Source organism: Neovison vison, chromosome X (assembly GCF_020171115.1).
Source record: "Neovison vison isolate M4711 chromosome X, ASM_NN_V1, whole genome shotgun sequence".
Classification (NCBI taxonomy): Eukaryota; Metazoa; Chordata; class Mammalia; order Carnivora; family Mustelidae; genus Neogale; species Neogale vison.
The window spans coordinates 86,820,081-86,841,970 of record NC_058105.1 but is presented as its reverse complement, the minus strand read 5'-3'; the positions used below and the strand labels follow the sequence as shown (position 1 = coordinate 86,841,970).

The following is a 21,890-nucleotide window of genomic DNA, read 5'->3' as shown; positions in this document are numbered from 1 at the left end:
TGAGGGCAGTGCAATTCCACCTGGGGCAAAGACACTTGAGAATCACTACACCAGGCCCCTCCCGCAGAAGATCAACAAGAAATCCAGCCAAGACCAAGTTCACCTACCAAGGAGTGCGGTTTCAATACCAAGGAGAGCAGCAGAATTCCAGAGGAGGAGAAAGCAAAGACGGAACTCATAGCTTTCTCCCTGTGATTTTTTAGTCTTGCAGTTAATTTAATTTTTTTCTTTTTCATTTTTTTTCTCTTCTTCTACTAAATTTTTTTTTAACTTTTACCCTTTTCTTTTTTAATGTTTTTTAACTAGTTTATCTAATATATATATTTTTCTTTTTTATACTTTTCTTTATTCATTTTCTTTTTTTAATTCTTTTTTTTTTTCTTTCTTTCTTTCTTTCTTTTTGAACCTCTTTTTATCCCCTTTCTCCCCCTCACGATTTGGGATCTCTTCTGACTTGGTTAAAGCATATTTTCCTGGGGTTGTTGCCACCCTTTTAGTATTTTACTTGCTCCTTCATATACTCTTATCTGGACAAAATGACAAGACGGAAAAATTCACAACAAAAAAAAGAACAAGAGGCAGTACCGAAGGCTAGGGACCTAATCAATACAGACATTGGTAATATGTCAGATCTAGAGTTCAGAACGACAATTCTCAAGGTTATAGCCGGGCTCAAAAAAGGCATGGAAGATATTAGAGAAACCCTCGCGGGAGATATAAAAGCCCTTTATGGAGAAATAAAAGAACTAAAATCTAACCAAGTTGAAATTAAAAAAGCTATAAATGAGGTGCAATCAAAAATGGAGGCTCTCACTGCTAGGATAAGTGAGGCAGAAGAAAGAATTAGTGATATAGAAGACCAAATGACAGAGAATAAAGAAGCTGAGCAAAAAAGGGACAAACAGCTACTGGACCACAAGGGGAGAATTCGAGAGATAAGTGACACCATAAGACGAAACAAAATTAGAATAATCGGGATTCCAGAAGAAGAAGAAAGAGAGAGGGGAGCAGAAGGTATATTGGAGAGAATTATTGGAGAGAGTTTCCCCAATACGGCAAAGGGAATGAGCATCAAAATTGAGGAGGTTCAGAGGATGCCCCTCAAAATCAATAAGAATAGGCCCACACCCCATCACCTAATAGTAAAATTTACAAGTCTTAGTGACAAAGAGAAAATCTTGAAAGCAGCCTGGAAAAAGAAATCTGTAACATACAATGGTAAAAATATTAGATTGGCAGCTGACTTATCCACAGAGACCTGGCAGGCCAGAAAGAGCTGGCATGATATATTCAGAGCACTAAGTGAGAAAAACATGCAGCCAAGAATACTATATCCAGCTAGGCTATCATTGAAAATAGAAGGAGAGATTAAAAGCCTCCAGGACAAACAAAAACTGAAAGAGTTTGCAAACACCAAACCAGCTCTACAGGAAATATTAAAAGGGATCCTCTAAGAAAAGACAGAGCCTACAAGTGGTAGATCAAAAAGGAACAGAGAAAATATACAGGAACAGTCACTGTACAGGCAATACAATGGCACTAAATTCATATCTCTCAATAGTTACCCTGAATGTTAATGGGCTAAATGCCCCAATCAAAAGACACAGGGTATCAGAATGGATAAAAAAAACAAAACCCATCTATATGTTGCCTCCAAGAAACTCATTTTAAGCCGAAGACACCTCCAGACTTAAAGTGAGGGGGTGGAAAAGAATTTACCATGCTAATGGACATCAGAAGAAAGCAGGAGTGGCAATCCTTATATCAGATCAATTAGATTTTAAGCCAAAGACTATAATAAGAGATGAGGAAGGACACTATATCATACTCAAAGGATGTGTCCAACAAGAAGATCTAACAGTTTTAAATATCTATGCCCCCAACGTGGGAGCAGCCAACTATATAAACCAAATAATAACAATCAAAGAAACACATCAACAATAATACAATAATAGTAGGGGACTTTAACACTCCCCTCACTGAAATGGACAGATCATCAAAGCAAAAGATCAACCAGGAAATAAAGGCCTTAAACAACACACTGGACCAGATGGACATCACAGATATATTCAGAACATTCCATCCTAAAGCAACAGAATAAACATTGTTCTCTAGTGCACAAGGAACATTCTACAGAATAGATCACATCCTCGGTCCTAAATCAGGACTCAACCGGTATCAAAAGATTGGGATCATTCCCTGCATATTTTCAGACCACAATGCTCTGAAGCTAGAACTCAACCACAAGAGGAAGTTTGGAAAGAACCTAAATACATGGAGACTAAACAGCACCCTTCTAAACAATGAATGGGTCAACCGGGAAATTAAAGAAGAATTGAAAAAAATCATGGAAACAAATGATAATGAAAACATAACGGTTCAAAATCTGTGGGACACAACAAAGGCAGTCCTAAGAGGAAAATATATAGTGATAAAAGCCTTTCTCAAGAAACAAGAAAGGTCTCAGGTACACAACCTAACCCTACACCTAAAGGAGCTGGAGAAAGAACAAGAAAGAAACCCTAAGCCCAGCAGGAGAAGAGAAATCATAAAGATCAGAGCAGAAATCAATGAAATAGAAACCAAAAAAACAATAGAACAAGTCAACGAAACTAGGAGCTGGTTCTTTGAAAGAATTAATAAAATTGATAAACCCCTGGCCAGACTTATCAAAAAGAAAAGAGAAAGGACTCAAATAAATAAAATCATGAATGAAAGAGGAGAGACCACAACTAACACCAAAGAAATACAAACTATTATAAGAAGATACTATGAGCAACTCTACGCCAACAAATTTGACAATCTGGAAGAAATGGATGGATTCCTAGAAACATAAAAACTACCCCAACAGAACCAGGAAGAAATAGAAAGCCTGAACAGACTCATAACAAGTAAGGAGATTGAAACAGTCACTGGGTGCGGTGAAAAAATAATGAATACTGTTTTTCTGAAAATAAATAAATTGAAAAAAAATAAAAAAATAAAAGCTACAAAAGTAAAAAAAAAAAAAAATTAAAATCTCCAATTCCTGGGGGAATTCTACCAAACATTTAAAGAAGAACTAATTCCTATTCTCCTGAAACTGTTCCAAAAAATAGAAATGGAAGGAAAACTTCCAAACTCATTTTATGAGGCCAGCATCACCTTGATCCCAAAATCAGACAAGGATCCCATCAAAAAAGAGAGCTATAGACCAATATCCTTGATGAACACGGATGCGAAAATTCTCACCAAAATACTAGCCAATAGGATTCAGCAGTACATTAAAAGGATTATTCACCACGACCAAGTGGGATTTATTCCAGGGCTGCAAGATTGGTTCAACATCCGCAAATCAGTCAATGTGATACAACACATCAATAAAAGAAAGAACAAGAACCATATGATACTCTCAATAGATGCTGAAAAAGCATTTGATACAGTACAGCATCCCTTCCTTATCAAAACTCTTCAAAGTGTAGGGATAGAGGGCACATACCTCAATATCATCAAAGCCATATATGAAAAACCCACCGCAAATATCATTCTCAATGGAGAAAAACTGAAAGCTTTTCTGCTAAGGTCAGGAACACGGCAGGGATGTCCATTATCACCACTGCTATTCAACATAGTACTAGAAGTCCTAGCCTCAGCAATCAGACAACAAAAGGAAATTAAAGGCATCCAAATCAGCAAAGAAGAAGTCAAACTATCACTCTTTGCAGATGATATGATACTATATGTAGAAAACCCAAAAGACTCCACTCCAAAACTCCTAGAACTTGTACAGGAATTCAGTAAAGTGTCAGGATATAAGATCAATGCACAGAAATCCGTTACATTTCTCTACACCAACAACAAGACAGAAGAAACAGAAACTAAGGAGTCCATCCCATTTACAATTGCACCCCAAACCATAAGATACCTAGGAATAAAACTAACCAAAGAGGCTAAGAATCTATACTCAGAAAACTATAAAGTACTCATGAAAGAAAGTGAGGAAGACACAAAGAAATGGAAAAATGTTCCATGCTCCTGGATTGGAAGAATAAATATTGTGAAAATGTCTATGCTACCTAAAGCAATCTACACATTTAATGCAATTCCTATCAAAGTACCATCCATCTTTTTCAAAGAAATGGAACAAATAATTCTAAAATTTATATGGAACCAGAAAAGACCTCGAATAGCCAAAGGGATATTGACAAAGAAAGCCAAAGTTGGTGGCATCACAATTCCGGACTTCAAGCTCTATTACAAAGCTGTCATCATCAAGACAGCATGGTACTGGCACAAAAATGGACCCTCAACTCTATGGTCAACTAATCTTTGACAAAGCAGGAAAGAATGTCCAATGGCAAAAGGACAGCCTCTTCAATAAATGGTGTTGGGAAAATTGGACAGCCACATGCAGAAAAATGAAATTGGACCATTTCCTTACACCACACACAAAAATAGATTCAAAATGGATGAAGGACCTCAATGTGAGAAATGAATCCATCAAAATCCTTGAGGAGAACACAGGCAGCAACCTCTTCGACCTCAGCCACAGCAACATCTTCCTAGGAACATCGCCAAAGGCAAAGGAAGCAAGGGCAAAAATGAACTATTGGGATTTCATCAAGATCAAAAGCTTTTGCACAGCAAAGGAAACAGTTAAGAAAATCAAAAGACAACTGACAGAATGGGAGAAGATATTTGCAAACGACATATCAGATAAAGGACTAGTGTCCGAAATCTATAAAGAACTTAGCAAACTCAACACCCAAAGAACAAACAATCCAATCAAGAAATGGGCAGAGGACATGAACAGACATTTCTGCAAAGAAGACATCCAGATGGCCAACAGACACATGAAAAAGTGCTCCATATCACTCGGCATCAGGGAAATACAAATCAAAACCACAATGAGATACCACCTCACACCAGTCAGAATGGCTAAAATTCACAAGTCAGGAAGTGACAGATGCTGGCGAGGATGCGGAGAAAGGGGAACCCTCCTACACTGTTGGTGGGAATGCAAGCTGGTGCAACCACTCTGGAAAACAGCATGGAGGTTCCTCAAAATGTTGAAAATAGAACTGCCCTATGACCCAGAAATTGCACTACTGGGTATTTACCCTAAAGATACAAACGTAGTGATCCGAAGGGGCACGTGCACCTGAATGTTTATAGCAGCAATGTCCACAATAGCCAAACTATGTAAAGAACCTAGATGTCCATCAACAGATGAATGGATAAAGAAGAAGTGGTATATATACACAATGGAATACTATGCAGCCATCAAAAGAAATGAAATCTTGCCATTTGCAACAACATGGATAGAACTAGAGCATATCATGCTTAGCGAAATAAGTCAAGCAGAGAAAGACAACTATCATATGATCTCCCTGATATGAGGAAGTGGTGATGCAACATGGAGGCTTAAGTGGGTAGGAGAAGAATAAATGAAACACGATGGGATTGGGAGGGAGACAAACCATAAGTGACTCTTAATCTCACAAAACAAACGGAGGGTTGCTGGAGGCGGGGGTTGGGAGAAGGGGGGTGGGGTTATGGACATTGGGGAGGGTATGTGCTTTGGTGAGTGCTGAGAAGTGTGTAAACCTGGCGATTCACAGACCTGTACCCCTGGGAATAAAAATATATGTTTATAAAAAATAAGAAAAATAAAAAAAAAAGAAAATCCTGGCGAAGCCTTAAAAAGAAATCTATGAGGTTTTTTTTTTTTTTTTCTTTACTCTCCATTCTACTGGTGAAGAAACTGAAGCCCCAGAGAAGTTAACTAGTAGCACACAGGTAAGTCATGGTAGCAGGGCTGGCTTTAAGGACCTGCAATCAGTATAGTTGGTCCACAGGGCCCATGCAGAGAATGGGTGCTTGGTCTTCTAGGTTAATGTTGATTCTCAAAATTCCTAACCTTTTTTCTCTAAATTTATGTCTTGTAAGTGATGTCCCATGAGACAGTGCAGCATGTGCTAGGAACCTAGAGCCTCAGATCTCCTATGATCCAGTCCTACCAGCTCCTGGATTCATTGGGAAGTGTTCTCTACTGTCCACTCACCCACCCACACACCTATACTCCCTCTCCTGCCCAAGTGACTGTTACTGCATTTCGGCTTCCTGTGGAGCCTGAGTGTGAACATAGGAAGGATCAGGACTGACAGGGCCAGGTATGGGGCAGGATCCCCAGACACCTCTGAAGATCTTCACAACATTAAACTGCAACTACAAATCACATTGGCTGGTCAAATGAGAGATTGTGGAAGAAAGGGCAGAAAAACTTTTCCCTGAGTTTTTAATGAGAAACTCTACGTTTTCAGTTGACACATTATACAGCTGTACCTCTGTGGTAGAGAAGTTCACAGTTTCAGATTGCATAGTCGCTAAGTGTGTGTTATTGCTTTTTGTTTTCTGTTCTTGCCTTTAACAAAAAGAAATAATTGACTATGTGATACATACTTTCATAGTATAAAATTCAAAAGTTTCAAAAACAGTCAGTTAACAGTATGCCTCTCACCTCAACTGTGGAAACATCCACTTCCCTTCCCCAAAGACAAACACTTTTTTCCACCAGATTCTTATATATCCTTCCTTGCAGAGTTACATGTGTGTGTATATGTGTATATATAAACATTTACATGGATTTTAACCAGTCCCCTTTTTATACAAATGGTTCAATACCAAACAGCTTTTGGGACCTGCAATTTTTTTCATTTTTATTGTATCTTGGAGATATTTCTGTGTGATCCTAATAAAGACAAAAATTAGAGAGTGCTTTATTAATTTAACCGTCATTTTACCAAGTGAAGTACATGTCCTCATTTCTTGTTGAGGAAACTAAAGCACATAGAATTTAAGTAATTTGCCCAGTGTTAAGATGACTGAAAGTAGGAAGAACCAGGACTGGACTCATGCAATACAGTTTCAGAATGTACACTTAGCTATTCAGCTAAATAACATTCTACTTAAAAAAAAAAATAGCTGCATGGTGTCCTTATACATGGATGTATTCTTTTTTTTTTTTTTTTTAGCAAGTCTGCTACTGATTGGCACTGATTTACCAATCATTCTAATGTTATTACAGACAATGCTGCATTGAATAAGCTTATATATAACTTCTTTCCATGCACACCCAAATGAATCCAATACATAAATTCATTGAAGTAAGACTTCTGGATCAAAGGGTAAATGAACACATAATTTTGACAGATATTACTTAATTGCCTTCTCTACAAGCTATATCAATTTAGATGGATACTAACAACCCAGTCACATTTCCCTTTTCCGACAGCCTCACGAAAAGGTGTGTTTCGAATGATTGTATATTTGACAATATGGTAGAAAATAGATGGCATCATACTGTAATTAAAATACACATTTCTCTTATTATGTGTGATCCGGGCATTTTGAAAATGCATAGAGGTTCCCCTTTCTCCATGTCTTCTCCAACATTTCTTGTTTCTTCCCTTGTCAATCTTTGCCATTCTAACTGGTGTAAGGTGGTATCTCAATGTGGTTTTGATTTGAATTTCCCTGATGGCTAAAGATGATGAACATTTTTTCATGTTTCCGTTAGCCATTTGTATGTCTTCTTTGGGGAAGTATCTGTTCATGTCTTCTGTCCATTTTGTGATTGATTATCTGTTTTTTGGGTGTTGAGTTTGAGGAGTTCTTCAGAGATCTTGGGTATCAGCCTTTTGTTTGTAGTGGCATTTGCAAATATCTTCTTCCATTCCATGGGTTGTCTCTTTGTTTTGTTGACTGTTCCCTTTGACTGTGCAGAAGCTTTTGGTCTTGATGAAGTCCCAAAAATTCATTTCTGCTTTTGTTTTGCTTGCCTTTGGAGAAGTGTCTTGAAAGAAATTGCTGTGGCTGATGTGGAAGAGGTTACTGCCTATGTTCTCCTCTAGGATTTTGATGAAATCCTCTCTCACATTGAGGTCTTTCATCCATTTCGAGTTTATCTTTGTGTATGGTGTAAGAGAATGGTTGAGTTTCATTCTTCTGTATATATCTGTCCAATTTTCCCAACACCATTTATTGAAGAAACTGTTTTTCCACTGGATATTTCTTCCTGCTTTGTCAAAGATTAGTTGACCATAGAATTGAGGGTCCATATCTGGGCTCTCTGTTCTGTTCCATTGGTCCATGTGTTTGTTTTTGTGCCAGCACCATGCTGTCTTGGTGATCACAGCTTTGATCACAGCTTGAAATCAGGTAATGTGATGCCTCCAGCTTTGTTTTTCTTTTTCAACATTTCCTTGGCAAGTTGGGGTCTTTTCTGGTTCCATCCAAATTTTGGAAAGAATCTTAAGCAGGCTCCATACTCAGAGTGGAGCCTGACACAGGGCTGGATCTCACGACCCTGAGATCATGACCTGAGCCAAAATCAAGAGGCAGACACTTAACTGACTGAGCCACACAGGTGCCCCAATCTCTTAATTATAGAGAACAAACCAATCATTACCAGAGAGGAGGGGGGTGGGGGGATGGGTTAAATACGTGATGGTGATTAAGGAGTGCACTTGTCCTGATGAGCATCAGGTGATGTATGGAATTCTTCAATCACTGTACTGTACCCCTGAAAATAATAAAACACTGTATGTTAAAAAAACAATAAATATATTATCCCATATGCAAACAAAAAGACATTCTCTGTGGATTAGATGTGCCATAGACCAGGCTAAATCATGTGGACATGCATGAGTTCATCAGGGATGTAGAACACTTTCACTAAGGAAAGTCACTTCAGAGTGTGGCAGTGAATATCTTGTACAGTAATATAAATGACAGTGCTTGGTACAGTTTGTCCTTTTACATGTTGACCCTTCAACATTTACAAATCATTTGATATAGATCTGTTTTGGGAATACAGCATGCAGTTGAGTTTGCTTTGTAATCCAATGAGAAAAAAAGTGTTATCGATTCCTGACAGTAGAGTGTTGAAGTTCCCAACTATAACTGTGGATTTGTCTATCACTCCCTTCAGCCCTATCAGGTTTTTGTTTCATGTATTTAGTGGTTTGCATCTGACTACGTGCATGTTTAGGCATGTTTAGACTGTATAAATATATATATATATATACAGTCCTGTGTGTAGTAATTATGGCTTTGAAGAATACATTCTCTAATACTGATACAGCTGCTGCTGTTAAATAATTAGCATTAGCATGACATATTTGTCCATCAACTTACCTTTAACCTACCTGTGTAGTTGTGTTTGAAATGCATTTCCTGTAGACTGAATATGTTTGGTTCACTTTTCTTTCTTTTTTTCTAAGATTTTTTTTATTTATTTGTCAGAGAGAGAGCACGTGCACAAGAAGCAGGCTCCCCCCTGAGCAAGGAGCCCAACGCTGGACTTGATACCAGGACCCTGGGATTGTGACCTGAGCTGAAGGCAGACGCTTAACCAACTGAGCCACACAGGCATCCGGGGGTACTTTTCTTACATCAGTGCTGCCCATCTCTTTCACTGGTGTACTAGACAGTTGATAGTTAAAGTAAATATCCATACATAATGGCTTCATTCTAACATTCCAATATTTGAATTTTGTTGTTCTTTTTCTGCTCTCCTTGGGCTACCAGAATGTTTGAGAGATCCATTTTGATTCCTTCAGAATGTTTTTGAGTATATCAGTTTGTATCTTTTTTTAGTGGTTGCTCTAAGTATTGTACATGTGTGACCACTGTCTATAGGCACTGATGTTTTATAACATTGCATAAAGTTACACTTCCATTTAGGTCCACTCACCCTTCTAACTTGGAAATTCTAAATATTCTAAATATTGGTCTCAAATATTTCCCTTACATGCTCTGAGCATCAAAACAGATGTTCTAATTTTTGCTTCATCCATCACACATGATTTAACAAGCTCCTAAAAAAAAGGAAAGTTTTTATTTACCCCTCTTTTTATCCAACACATTTGCTTTTTATTTTCTGAAGCACCAAGCATTCTGCAATTATTCTTTAGCTCTTTTCGTAGGGGATGAGTGTAGGTAAGAGAACATCAAGACATTGTATGAGGGTATATCTGCAAATGAAAAATTATTGTCCATGTCCTTCTTTTGAGTATGCCCTTATTCCCCTTGATACATGAAGGCCAGTATTTGAGATATAAAATCTAGAATCGTCAGTTCTTTTTTCTTAACTAAAAAATATTGCTCAAGGTCACAAATGTTCAGTTATAAGATGAATAAGTTTTGGGAATCTATACTTAATAACAGTATATTGTACACTTGAAATTGGTTAGGATGTGTTAACTAATTTAATAATGGTAATCTTATCACTATTTATATGAATATTAATTCATCAGTGTACATTACAAGTCCCCCCACAAAAAAGAAAGTGGGGGCATAGAGAACCATCTATTACATTAACGGACAACAAAAGAAAGCTGGAGTAGCCATACTTACATCAGACAAACTAGATTTTAAACCAAAGATGCTAACAAGAGATAAAGAAGGTTACCTTATCAAAATAAAGGAGACAAAACAACAAGGAGACCTAACAACTGTAAATATTCATGCACCCAACAGGGGAGCACCCAAATACGTAAAACGATTAATGACAAACACAAAAGAAATAATTGATAAGTTAACAATAACAGTAGAGGACTTTAAAACACCACGTAGGCAGCATTGAAACACAGCATCAACAAGAAAACAATGGCTTTGGATGACACTGGACCAGACTGACTTTTTTTTTTTGTCTTGATAGAAAAGTACTGGAGCACCTGGGTGGTTCAGTCAGTTAAGTGTCTGCCTTTGGTTAAGGTCATGATATCGGGATCCTGGGGTTGAGTCCTGCGTCAGGCTCCCTGCTCAGTGGGGAGTCTGCTTCTCTCTCTCTCTTCCCCTCTGCCCTCTGTTCCTGCTCTTTTATGCCTTGATCTCTCTCTCTCTCTTAAGTACATGAATGAAATCTTTAAAAAAAATAGAAAAAGAAAAATACTGAAAGGTTTTAATTCTCTGAATACCAAGAGTTAATACTTTATCACTACCCTTTGAAAATAGGGTACTTGGGAGCAATTTTGAAGTTTTCAAAATCAGTATGAAGCTTATTAAATCTAACATCACGTTCACAGACTGCAAAATGACTTCCTTATAAAAGAGGAGCAGCCAGGCTTCGGGTGGGTCTGTCACTGTACTCAGCTACATTTCTGTTGGGCACAGAGTCCGGGGGCCTTCCCGCTCCTTCCATGGGGGCCTTGGTTCAGTGACACTTTATTTCATGTGTCCCTTGAAAAGCCCTTTCTGATGTTCCCTATCCATGCAGTCCCGTAAGGGTGATACCTTCCTCTCAGCCTGAACGCATTTATTGGAGTGTACGTGAAATAAAGAGCCATCCCCTGCAAGATGAACTTCTGATTCTCTGTGGCAGTTTCCTGGCAGACATGCAGGTTGAGAACACCCGTTCCTGCGTCCACAGCTATGCAGGCTGTGGCTGGTGGGTGCAATAGCGTACTTCATTCTGGGACGTGTACTTGAAAAACTGCTGCTGACGCATTCCATGACAGGTACAAAAGGACCCGGTGTCCCATGATTTGGTTTTCACTGTGAGGGTAAGAGTCAAAGCAGTAACCTTTCAGTCGTTTGTTCCAGAACATCCCAAAGGAGGTAGGCTTGTGGTCAGGCCCGTGCGATTCTGGGTACATGTTCTCCAAGAACACCTGAAACCCTTCCACCGGAGTTTTGCATGGAGCTGCCTCCTCTCTGTTACATCCCCAAAGGGCTCCACAGGGGCAGGGGGCTGTGATGGTCGTAGAGCTCTTTATTTTTTTTTTTTTAATTTTTTTATTTTTTATACACATATATTTTAATCCCCAGGGGTACAGGTCTGTGAATCACCAGGGTTACACACTTCACAGCACTCACCAAAGCACATACCCTCCAATTCGTCCATCCACATGTCAGCTGTTCGGATGCTGCTGGCCCACAGCCTTGTTGCAGGAGTAGGGTTGAATATATTTAAAAAAAAAAAAAAAAAAAAAAAAAACTGACTATCCGGCCAGCCTGGAGATAACTGCAACTCCTGCAACATAGTAGCAATGTGCTTTTTGAAAGTAAAGCTTACATTTTGAAACAGTTTGAGGCTTACAGAATTACCAGGAAGAGAGTAAGACAGTTCTCATATACCCCCACAATCACATCTCCTCTATTATTATCATTTTATGGTAATGTGGCACATTGTAACAAACTGATATTGAGATGTTACCATTAACCGAAGACTATACTTTATTCGGACTCTCTCAGCTTTTCTCCAATGTTGTTTTTGTGTTCCAAGATCCCATGCAGGGTACAACCTCATCTTTAGTACTCTTAGTATCTTCTTAGGCTTCCTGTGGCTGTGACAGTTCTGTCGATTTCTGTGAGTTTTATGCCCCCGACAGTTTAAAATTTTTATCAACACTCCGAAGTTCTTTAGCTTACTGTTAGCATGGTCTGTCTTTCTCCATCCCTTTACTTAAGCCTATCGGAATCACTGTACTGAAAGTAGGGGCTTGCAGACAATACATACTGCTGCAGTTGTAAAATTCACTGCGACTTTTGATTGCTATTTAGAGACCATTCCCATTTAACGTGGATTCTGAAATACTTGCACTGATATCAACCATGCGTGTAGCTATTTTCTATTCATTACAAGAGGCTTACTTTCCTGCTTTCTCTGGTTTTAATTGAGCATTTTACATAAAGGCAGTTTTTTCGTTCACTTCTTAGTGTACCAATTATAGGTGCTTAAAAACATTTTAGATATTTCCTTGGAGGTTGCATTTCACTTCAAACTAATGTAAGGGCACCTTCAAATGACACTCTTGACAAACCGAGCAGGTGACTTACACTGTTTCTGCCCATTTTTCCATGACTGCCATTCTTTTCACTTACTCCTGTGCTATACTCACTGGCTACGTTATGACTCTCATTATTGAAACATTTATTTGGCATTTATCAAGAATAAGATAAATTTTATTATTTAAACAAGTTACTTTTGGGTGCCTGGGTGGCTCACTTGGTTAAGCATCTGCCTTTGGCTCAGGTCGTGATCCCGGAGTCCTGGGGTCCAGTCCCACATTGCATCGCATCTCCTTGCATCTGACTCCCTGCTCAGTGGGGAGTCTGCTTCTCCCTCTCCTCACTGTTCCTGCTCTCTCTCACGAACTCTGTCTCTCCCTCTCTCTCTCTCTCTCGTTTCTCTCTCAAATAAATAAATTTTTAAAAAATAACATAAATTAACAGGTTACTTTTCGACCTATTAAGAAAAATTAACTTTGTTTACCTTCATGTGTTTCTTCCCTGAGGCACTCCCTTTCTTATGTAAATCCAAATTTCTGACCTTCGTCATTTCTCTTCTTCCTGAGTAAAACCTTTCCATTTTTTGCAGGATAGGTCTAATGGTGACAGTTCCCTTCATTTTTCTTTGTCTGAGAGAAGAAGTCTTTATGGACTCTTCTTTACCAAATAGTTTTAACCAGGTATATAAGGATGCTAGGTTGGTGAATTATTTTTTCCTTTGGCACACGAAAAATGTCCCCTAATTCTCTTTTGCTTGCATGGTCACTCACACGACTTCACTGTAATTTTCCTCTTGTTCCTCTATGGGTTTCGTTCTTGGTGTTCTTGGTGTGTGCGTGTGCGTGTGCATGTGCGTGTGCGTGTGTGTTTGTGTGTCTTGGTCTGGCTTTCTTCCAGATTTCTTATTTATCTTTTCTTTTATTCACATTTATAGGCCACGAGGTAGCTTGCTGTCCTGTGAGCTTTCTGGGTATCTGATTCAGTGCCTATCAGTAATTTGGAAATTTCACAGTCATCATTTTTCAAATATCTTTTCTGCTCCTTTCCCCCTTACTTCCGCTTCTGGCATTCCAATTATGTCTACGTCATGTATTTTGAAATTGTTCCACAGTTTTTGGATGTTTACTCTGCATTTTTTCGTGTTTTTTTTGTTTTGTTTTGTTTTTCTTCTATTTGCGGATCACTTTGGGAAGTCCTTGTTGGCCATTCTTCAAGGTCACTGATTCTCTACTTGGGCAGGTCACAACTCCTGAGGACCCCATCAAAGACCCCATTTTTCACAGCTATTGCCATAGCATGAATTCTGGCATTCCCTTTTTATTCTCTTTCACAGTTTCCACCTATCTACCTCCATTACCTATCTATTATTGCATGTTGTCTACTTATCCCATTAGAAATCTGAACATATTTATCATAGTTGTTTATCTTCCCTGTCTTTTTTTAAATAAAATTTTATTTTCCAAAATGTACAGTTGGTGGATCTTGTTCATGCATCTTCACCAGTAGCTGGGGCATCTCTACCCTTGGTGTTTCTGGTGTAAATTACTTGAGCTCTGTGCTTTGAAACCAGTTTAATAAGTCCTTTACTAAGGAGCTCCTGAAGGGCTGCCCTGGCCAGGGAACCTTGAATCTTCAGTCTCAGAGACAACAGCTGGAGTTATAAACTTATAGTTGGGAACTTCTTTACAGAGTTTGTCATATGTCGCTTTGTCAAACAAGACCAAATTATTCAGCTTGTCCCGAACTTTGCCTTTGGACCGCTTCTTCTTTTTGGCCTTGCCCCCAGATTTGTTCACTGGGTCTTTGTCTTTTTTGGCCGATTTTCCAGCATCCTTCTTTTTCTTGTCATCCTTGGGTGGCATAGCAAAGCTGGGAGAGGAGCGTCCACCCCTGCAGCCTCACTAAGATGTCGGACAAAAAGGCTGTCTTCCCTGTCTGATCACTCTAGCTGCTGTGTCATATCTGAATTGGATCTATATTGCTTCGACTGTTCGTTCTTTCTGGAACTCAGATGATTCAAATGTTAGCCCATTGGCTTTCATCCCACAGCTCCCAAACTCGGTCCGTGTTTGTTTGCTTGTTGTACTGTTTTCCTTAAAACCATTTTCATTCCTGAACAACAGCACAGTCTGACCTGTCCTCAAGTTCACTGATTTCATCTTCTGCCATCTACAGTCTACAGTGGATCCCAGCCAGCAGTTTTTTATTTTCTTTATGATATTTTTAAATATTTAATTTCCATTTGGCATGTTTCATATTATTTCTGTAACTTGGCAGAGGTTTGCTATCTTTTTTTGTTAATTTCATAGTAATCCATAATTACTCCTTCAAGAAATTTTATATTGGCTACTTTAAAATCTTCACAAGCGAGTCCTAACATCTGATTCATCTCTGTTGTTGTCGGGGTTTGCTTTTTCTCATTTAAGTTTTGACTTCCCTGGCTCTACGTCTGAAGAACAATTTTTTATCCTGACCTGCACAGTTTGGATAGTCTATGAAAAGACTCCTGATCCTTTCATAGTAAGTTGCCCTGTTTTAAGGTTCGGCCTGCCTGTTCTGGCCTACTTTGGGGGGGATGCAGTTCCATTGTCACTTCATTTCATGAGCTTTTGCAAAGCATTCCTGAGCCACATTGTTCTGAGTCCACCTGATTTTCTGATGGGTGACTGCCAGACATGCCTGTGGTAGCAGAAAATGCTTCCATGGGCCGTGGGATGTCATTAGGTGGGGGTGTGGGATTCAGGGCCTAAAGGATACAGAACATTCTCGCCTGGCCTGTGTTTCAGTCACCCAGTACCACTGGCCTTCCTATTCTATATCTACCAGTACACCCAAGGGAGGGGGTCATCTACCATGACACCTGCTGCTGCTGGTGGAGGGCTAGGAGCTGCAGGCCTGGGTATTTCTCCACCACTGGGTGGAGTGTGGAGGCACCCCAAACCTAGATCGCCTTCTGGTACGAATGCCAGGCCCGGTTGCTTTCTGCCAATGAGTGGAGGGACTGCAAGCGCCTGGCCAGGATGTTTTGCTGGGCAGAATGACGTGAGCCACCATATACAAGTTGGAAACTTTCTGTTGGCTGGAGTAGAGAGAGACACTGGCCTTGGATCCCCTTCTGCCATTGCAGGGACACCTAGGAGACATGAAGCCTACTGGAGTCACCTGAGCAGGTGGTGAGGCAAAACTGTGGTAGTCTTGAGAAGTGCACAGGTGGGTCAGGCCTCTGAGAATCAGCTATAGTTGCTGCTTTGGGAAGGTGGATCCTGCTGTTTCCGTCATTTGGAGGGGCAGAGTGGATGCACCTGCCCTGCAGGCCAGGCCTAGCTCTTGCAAATGCTGCAGGTAGTTCCCTTAGTACTTCTCTTGTGTGTCCATCTCTCCTTTATGTCACAGTTGAGCTTCCATTTTTCCTGATGTTCACCCATTGAAAGCAGACCCTGTTTTTTTTTTTTTTTCTTTGTTGGGTTTGTTTTCTGTTTTTTGTTTTTTGGTTTTTTTTTTTTTTTTTCTGTGTCTGTGTACTTTATTTCTTTCTCCTCTCTTCCTGTGTTTTTCTAGGAGTGTTGGTGTTTCTTTGATGCCCATCGCTGAAACTCGATTTAATTCTAGACAGTGGTAGGGGCACAGGGGTGGCTCACATGGTTAAGCATCTGTTTGGGGCTTGGGTCATGATGAAAGATCCCCCCGGGGCTCCAAGCACCCCGGAATGGACCCCTTCTCAGGAGGAGACCCCCGGACCCAAAAACCAAGCCGAGTCCACTGATCAGATGCAAACAGCACGAGGTTTATTGAGTTGACACAGGTACCTGCGGGCGATCAAGTCTTAGGAAGACTCGCGCGCCAGCCCTTTGTTCAGGGCCTTTTTATGGGGTTTGGGGAAGCGAAAGCATACGTACAGAAGCAGAAACATAGTTACAAGGTTCTTATTGGCTGGTTTGAATGTAAGGCATACTCGGTGTTTGTAGATTGGCTTTGAAGGACCCCGGCGAGCGAAGAGAAAGGTGGGGAGGGGGAGTGAGGAGGGGGAGTTGGACCTTATTACTCAGCAGAGAAACATCCTGCCTACGTGACTAGGCCCACGTACCTAGGCGACCCCCCTTGCCTACATGACTATGCACATAAGGTATCCTGTTTAAACAGGAGACCAGTATCACCCCCTAAAAGCCAAGCGGTTACAGAAGGGCAAGAGAGCGGTTAAACAATTAACTGGGGGAAGGGTCTAACAGGGGAAGGGCGAAGCCAAACGATTACAGAAAAGCCAAGAAGCAGTTAGTTAATCAATGGCTGGGGGGGGGGTGTCTATATGCGGAGTCTTTCAATGATCTCTGGGTCCTGGGATGGAGCCCTGCCTTGGGCTCCCAGATCAGTTGGGTGTCTGCTTCTCCCTCTCCTTCTACCTCTCCCCTTGTGCATGTTCTCTCTCTCTCTCTCTCTCTCTCTCTCTTTCTCTGTCTCTCTGTATCTCTCCGTCTCAAATGAATAAATACGATCTTTTAAAAAAAGAAGACAAAGGTCAGGGAATTCACCATGGCATAGACATTCAAATCCTTAGGTCCTTAGGTAGAACACGTTTTCCTTTCCACCGGTTACACTCTTTTTGTGATAATTTGTTGAAATATTTCCAAGGAATTCATTTGAATTTAGAGGGCAGAAGCAGAAAGAAGCGAGTCTCCGCTATCATCCCCGCAAACCAACATTCTTGTCGGTATTTTTCTAAGTACAGCTCTTTGCAATGTTCCTAATCTGTCCTTTGGACATTCTTTACTAATGTCTAGCTATGATCAAAGATCCGGTTAGAATATCCTTCTCTTCTCTTTCCATGCCTCTATGTTTGCCTTAAAAATGTTAGCTTTATTTACAGCTCTTTCACTTGATTTGTTAGTCTTATGAACATTTGGCTCTCAATAGCGGTCTATTTGCCTCAGGCTTTCTATCGTTATTGACCGAGTTCACACAATACCAAATTCATTAAAGCAGAGTCCTTAGAATAAATGTCCCTGACTTAGCACGTGCTTCCAATTTTTTGCCTATTGCTTTTATACTTGAATGACAGATTTGACTGCAGAAAAAAGTTGTTAGGTCACACATTTTTCCTTGATCATTTTGTAGCTGTTGCTTTGTCAAAATGTGTGTTTCAGACCTCAGCATTCTACTAATACCTGGTAGGACAAGCTCCTGAAATTAATATTCTTTTGGAACATATTTCAGAGCAGGATTTGTGTATTTATTTTAGACAAAAAAAAAATACGTAAAATTCATGGAGGGGTCATTTCCACTCCCACCTATGGTCGTGATGAAAGAGCCCGTTTCAGTCCTATTATCTCACAGAGAAAAACAAAAATCTGGATAAAGGGGGGAAGATAGCCAACATTGCTTGAAGGCATCAGAGAGCTTCTTCTCTGCCAAGCACATCCAGGTAGAGGAAATCTGGAGAACAGAGAATCTCTGCAGGGGAATGCAGCAATCCTGTGCTACTTTTCTCCCCTCAGGGAAGTGCTGAAGACCACAGTGCCCTGAGTGACAGGGCATCATTCTATAGACAAAGCACCCACCAAGTGAGAGAAGACAGCAGCTCCTCAGAAAACTCATGGGGCTAGGGAACAAAACTCAAGAGTCCGACTTACAAAGCAGTCAGTATTTGAGAAATCGAGGCCTTAGGAAGAAGAAAAGCAGACAGACCTGAGACCTGTACTGGGTGATTTTCTCCCTGGAGGCATTCCTCCATACCTAAGCTGCATAGGACCTGAGACTAGGAAGCTGAGCAGACAGCTGTTCAAAGCCTCAACAGATATCTCAGCAGTCCCAGGGTGTAGGGAAGTAAAAAGAGGCGTGCCTGCAGAACTCACCGGAAAGAGGGCCCCCAGAAAACACCCCAGACTGTCAGTGGGGACCCCTGAAGGGCTACCTACCATCCGGGGCGGGGGGAACCTGAGGTGGTGCAAACTTTATAAAGCCCGGAGCACCCTTGGAGCACAGCCCCTGGCTGGATTGATGTCATGGCCCCTACCCTGGGTGCCTGCCAGGGAGAAGGTAAAACTTCTACGGAGGGAGACGCATCCTCCAGGAGCACTCAGCTTTTCCGTAAACAATGCCTGGCACTTAATTAAACCACCAGACTCATCAAAAACCAGATGAAGAGAAAGAGGAAGAGATAAACATCCCCCAGAATACCCCAATTGTATACTTATCGGACACGGACTGTGAAATAGTTATGATTAATATGTTCAAGAATATGGATGACAAACTTGAGGTTTTATCAGGACACTAGAATTTATATTTTTTAAGATTTTATTTATTTACTTGACAGAGATTACAAGTAGGCAGAGAGACGGGCAGAGAGAGAGAGAGGAGGAAGCAGGCTCCCCGCTGAGCAGAGAGCCTGATGCGGGGCTCGATCCCAGGACCCTGAGATCATGACCTGAGCCGAAGGCAGAGGCTTAACCCACTGAGCCACCCAGGCGCCCCAGGACACTAGAATTTCTAAATCAAATGGATACACTGAAAAATGGAAAACTAAAAACTACCATCACTGACATCATGCATTGCACATTTGAGGTAACAGCATACCAGAACCGGCAGAATGGAGGGGGAAGACAGGGGAAACTTCAGGCAAAGGGCAATCAGAAGGCTGACAGGCACACGGGTTTGTCCATGGGATCGCAGAGACACAACTTGTGCATAGAAGGAGCAGGGCAGATGATGATTTCAGCAGCAGCTAATACCTATGCAGCCCTTGCTGGATACCGGACACTACCTGGGCTCTGCCATCATTATCCAGAGACAGACTTAGGTACCCCTTCTGGAAGGCTGCCTCTGGCCCTCGGGAGACACTTCCGCCTCCTGATCAAAAGCCCTAAAATGTTTTTATTGTGGCAAAAACATATTTAGGGTGTGAAACGGTCACTGTAATCGTTTGAAGTATACAATTCAGAGGCACTAATTAGGTTCACAATCTTGTGCAACTATGACCACTCTTGCCAAGCCGTTTACTACCATGAACAGAAACTCTGTGCACATTGAACAATGACTCCCCCTCTACTCTTCCCACCTAGTCCCTGGTATCCTCTACTCTACTTTCAGTCTCTCTGATTTTGCCTCCTTTTTAGACATTGAACCATCCATCAAATCCTAAGGGACGTGTCCTTTTGTGTCTGGGTTGTTTTGCTTAGCATAATGTTTGCAAGCCTAACGGTCTTGTAGCATGTAGCCTAAAGACACTGTTCAAGTTAGAAATACAAGGTTTCCATTTTCTTTTCAGTTGGCAAGAAAAATTTGGAACCAACCTTTGGGATCCCACTGTATTCACTGCATGCCTTGTCGGCCAGACCTCAGATATTTTAGGGGTGAGTTTAGGCAATGATCAAGTAAGGTTTCCCCTTCCCCAACAAGTCTCCCAGTAATAGATGTGTTGTTTCAGTACATGAGTGTGTGGGGTGTTCTCCATTCTGTGAGACAGAAGAGAATTGAAAGGCTTTTTCATCACAGACCCTTTATTTTCTATTCAAGATTAAATTAAGTGAGATAAGAAATTACCTACACCGGATTCTCAGACCCCTGATGGTGAAGTTTCTTTTCTTAGTAGGTGAATTACTTCAAGAGCAGAGCAGAGAAATTATACTCTCTCTTCTAACTCTCATCAGAGAAACCCGACCATCTCCTGTGGAAAGAAAAACAAACAAACAAACAAACAAACAAAAACCATTTTTGCCCCCAGGGTCAGTGTCGGTGGACACAACCTATTCACCGTTTCTCTCACATTAGGGGACTCTTTTCTGATATACCTCCAATATAATCGACAGGGACAGCACTCAGCCGCCACACTACTTCTCCTTTCTCATTTGGGTATCTGAAGGGTCTGCTTCATCTATTGAAGACAGATTTTATAACTAATAGGCAAGCACGGAACTATCAACAGAATAATTAGTAGAATTAATAATGATGGGGCATCCTCCTGTGTCCTTGCTCTTGCTCACCTACAGTATCTACTGTGAGCAGGTATGTTTCTTACCTTCAGTGCCTGGATTTTCTATGAAGAGCTGAGTAAGTCTACAGTAAGTTTTCAGAGGAAAGAGGGAATGTGACATGTCAACAACAGGCGGAACAGGCGAAACAACAACAGGCAGAACAGGCGAGACAACAACAGGCGAGTCTGCAGGATTCATGACATATGAAAACACTGATTGAAATTTAATGGAATATTAAATATTAAATATCTAGTCCAAAGACTAGATCCTGAGTTGTTTTAATAATGGGAATCTCCCTCTTGCCGGTACTCTTCAAAACAGATTCACACACCAAGAACTCATCAGTCTACAAATGGCGTTGAGTCACACGCATCTACCTAACTAGAGAACAGAGCATTCAGTTTGGCAGGATTCTCACGTCAGGAAACACAGTCCTTTAAGGATGGACACTAAGGACGGAGGAGAACCGAGTCAGACCCTTCTGGCTTGGGGTAAAACACGGTAGGGGGGTAAAGTCAACGTAAAGAAGAACAACTCTTTGCCCTTGTGAGTGGCAACCTATTACTGGCATGAAGTGGAGTATGGGGCATCAGAAAGGTCTTCTGGGAACTTCCTCTGATGTTCTGGCAGGACATTGTCAAGCCTCTGATGTCACAACAGAGGCACGTGGGACCAGTTGCACATCAGAGGCATTCTTTGTAACTATGGTCGGACGTACTGGCAACACGACCAGGGTGGCAGCTACCTCCGAGTATGGTAAGATCGCTGAGTCTCTAAGCCACTTTCCGTGGTGGTGTGTTAGGCCTTGAGGTCTTCTTGTGTCAGTGCATGGCTGAGCTCGTGTGATCCCACATGTCACGCTGGATCAGGCTGTGCAACATGGGCAGCAGGGATAGTGTGGGGCAGTGTATTTGTTTACAAGAGCTGCCATAACAAAATGCCCCCCACTGAGTGGCTTAAGAACAAAGGTTTATTTTCTTACAGTTCCAGAGTTAGGAAGGCCAAGATCAAGGTCCCCATATGGTTGGTTTCCCCTGGAGCCTCTCTTCTTGGCTTACACATGGACACCGTCTTGCTGCCTCTTCACATGCCGTCTGTCTGGGTTCACACACCCCTGGTTTCTTTCCGTGTGTCCTAATCTCCTCTTCTCAT

General features: G+C 41.0%; 2 pseudogenes; both read right to left on the bottom strand.

Annotated features, from left to right (window-relative positions):
* Positions 1-11,208: 11,208 nt before the first annotated feature.
* Positions 11,209-13,624, bottom strand: LOC122896642 (annotated as a pseudogene).
* Positions 13,625-14,217: 593 nt separating this feature from the next.
* On the bottom strand, positions 14,218-14,636 carry LOC122896951 (annotated as a pseudogene).
* Positions 14,637-21,890: the final 7,254 nt, after the last annotated feature.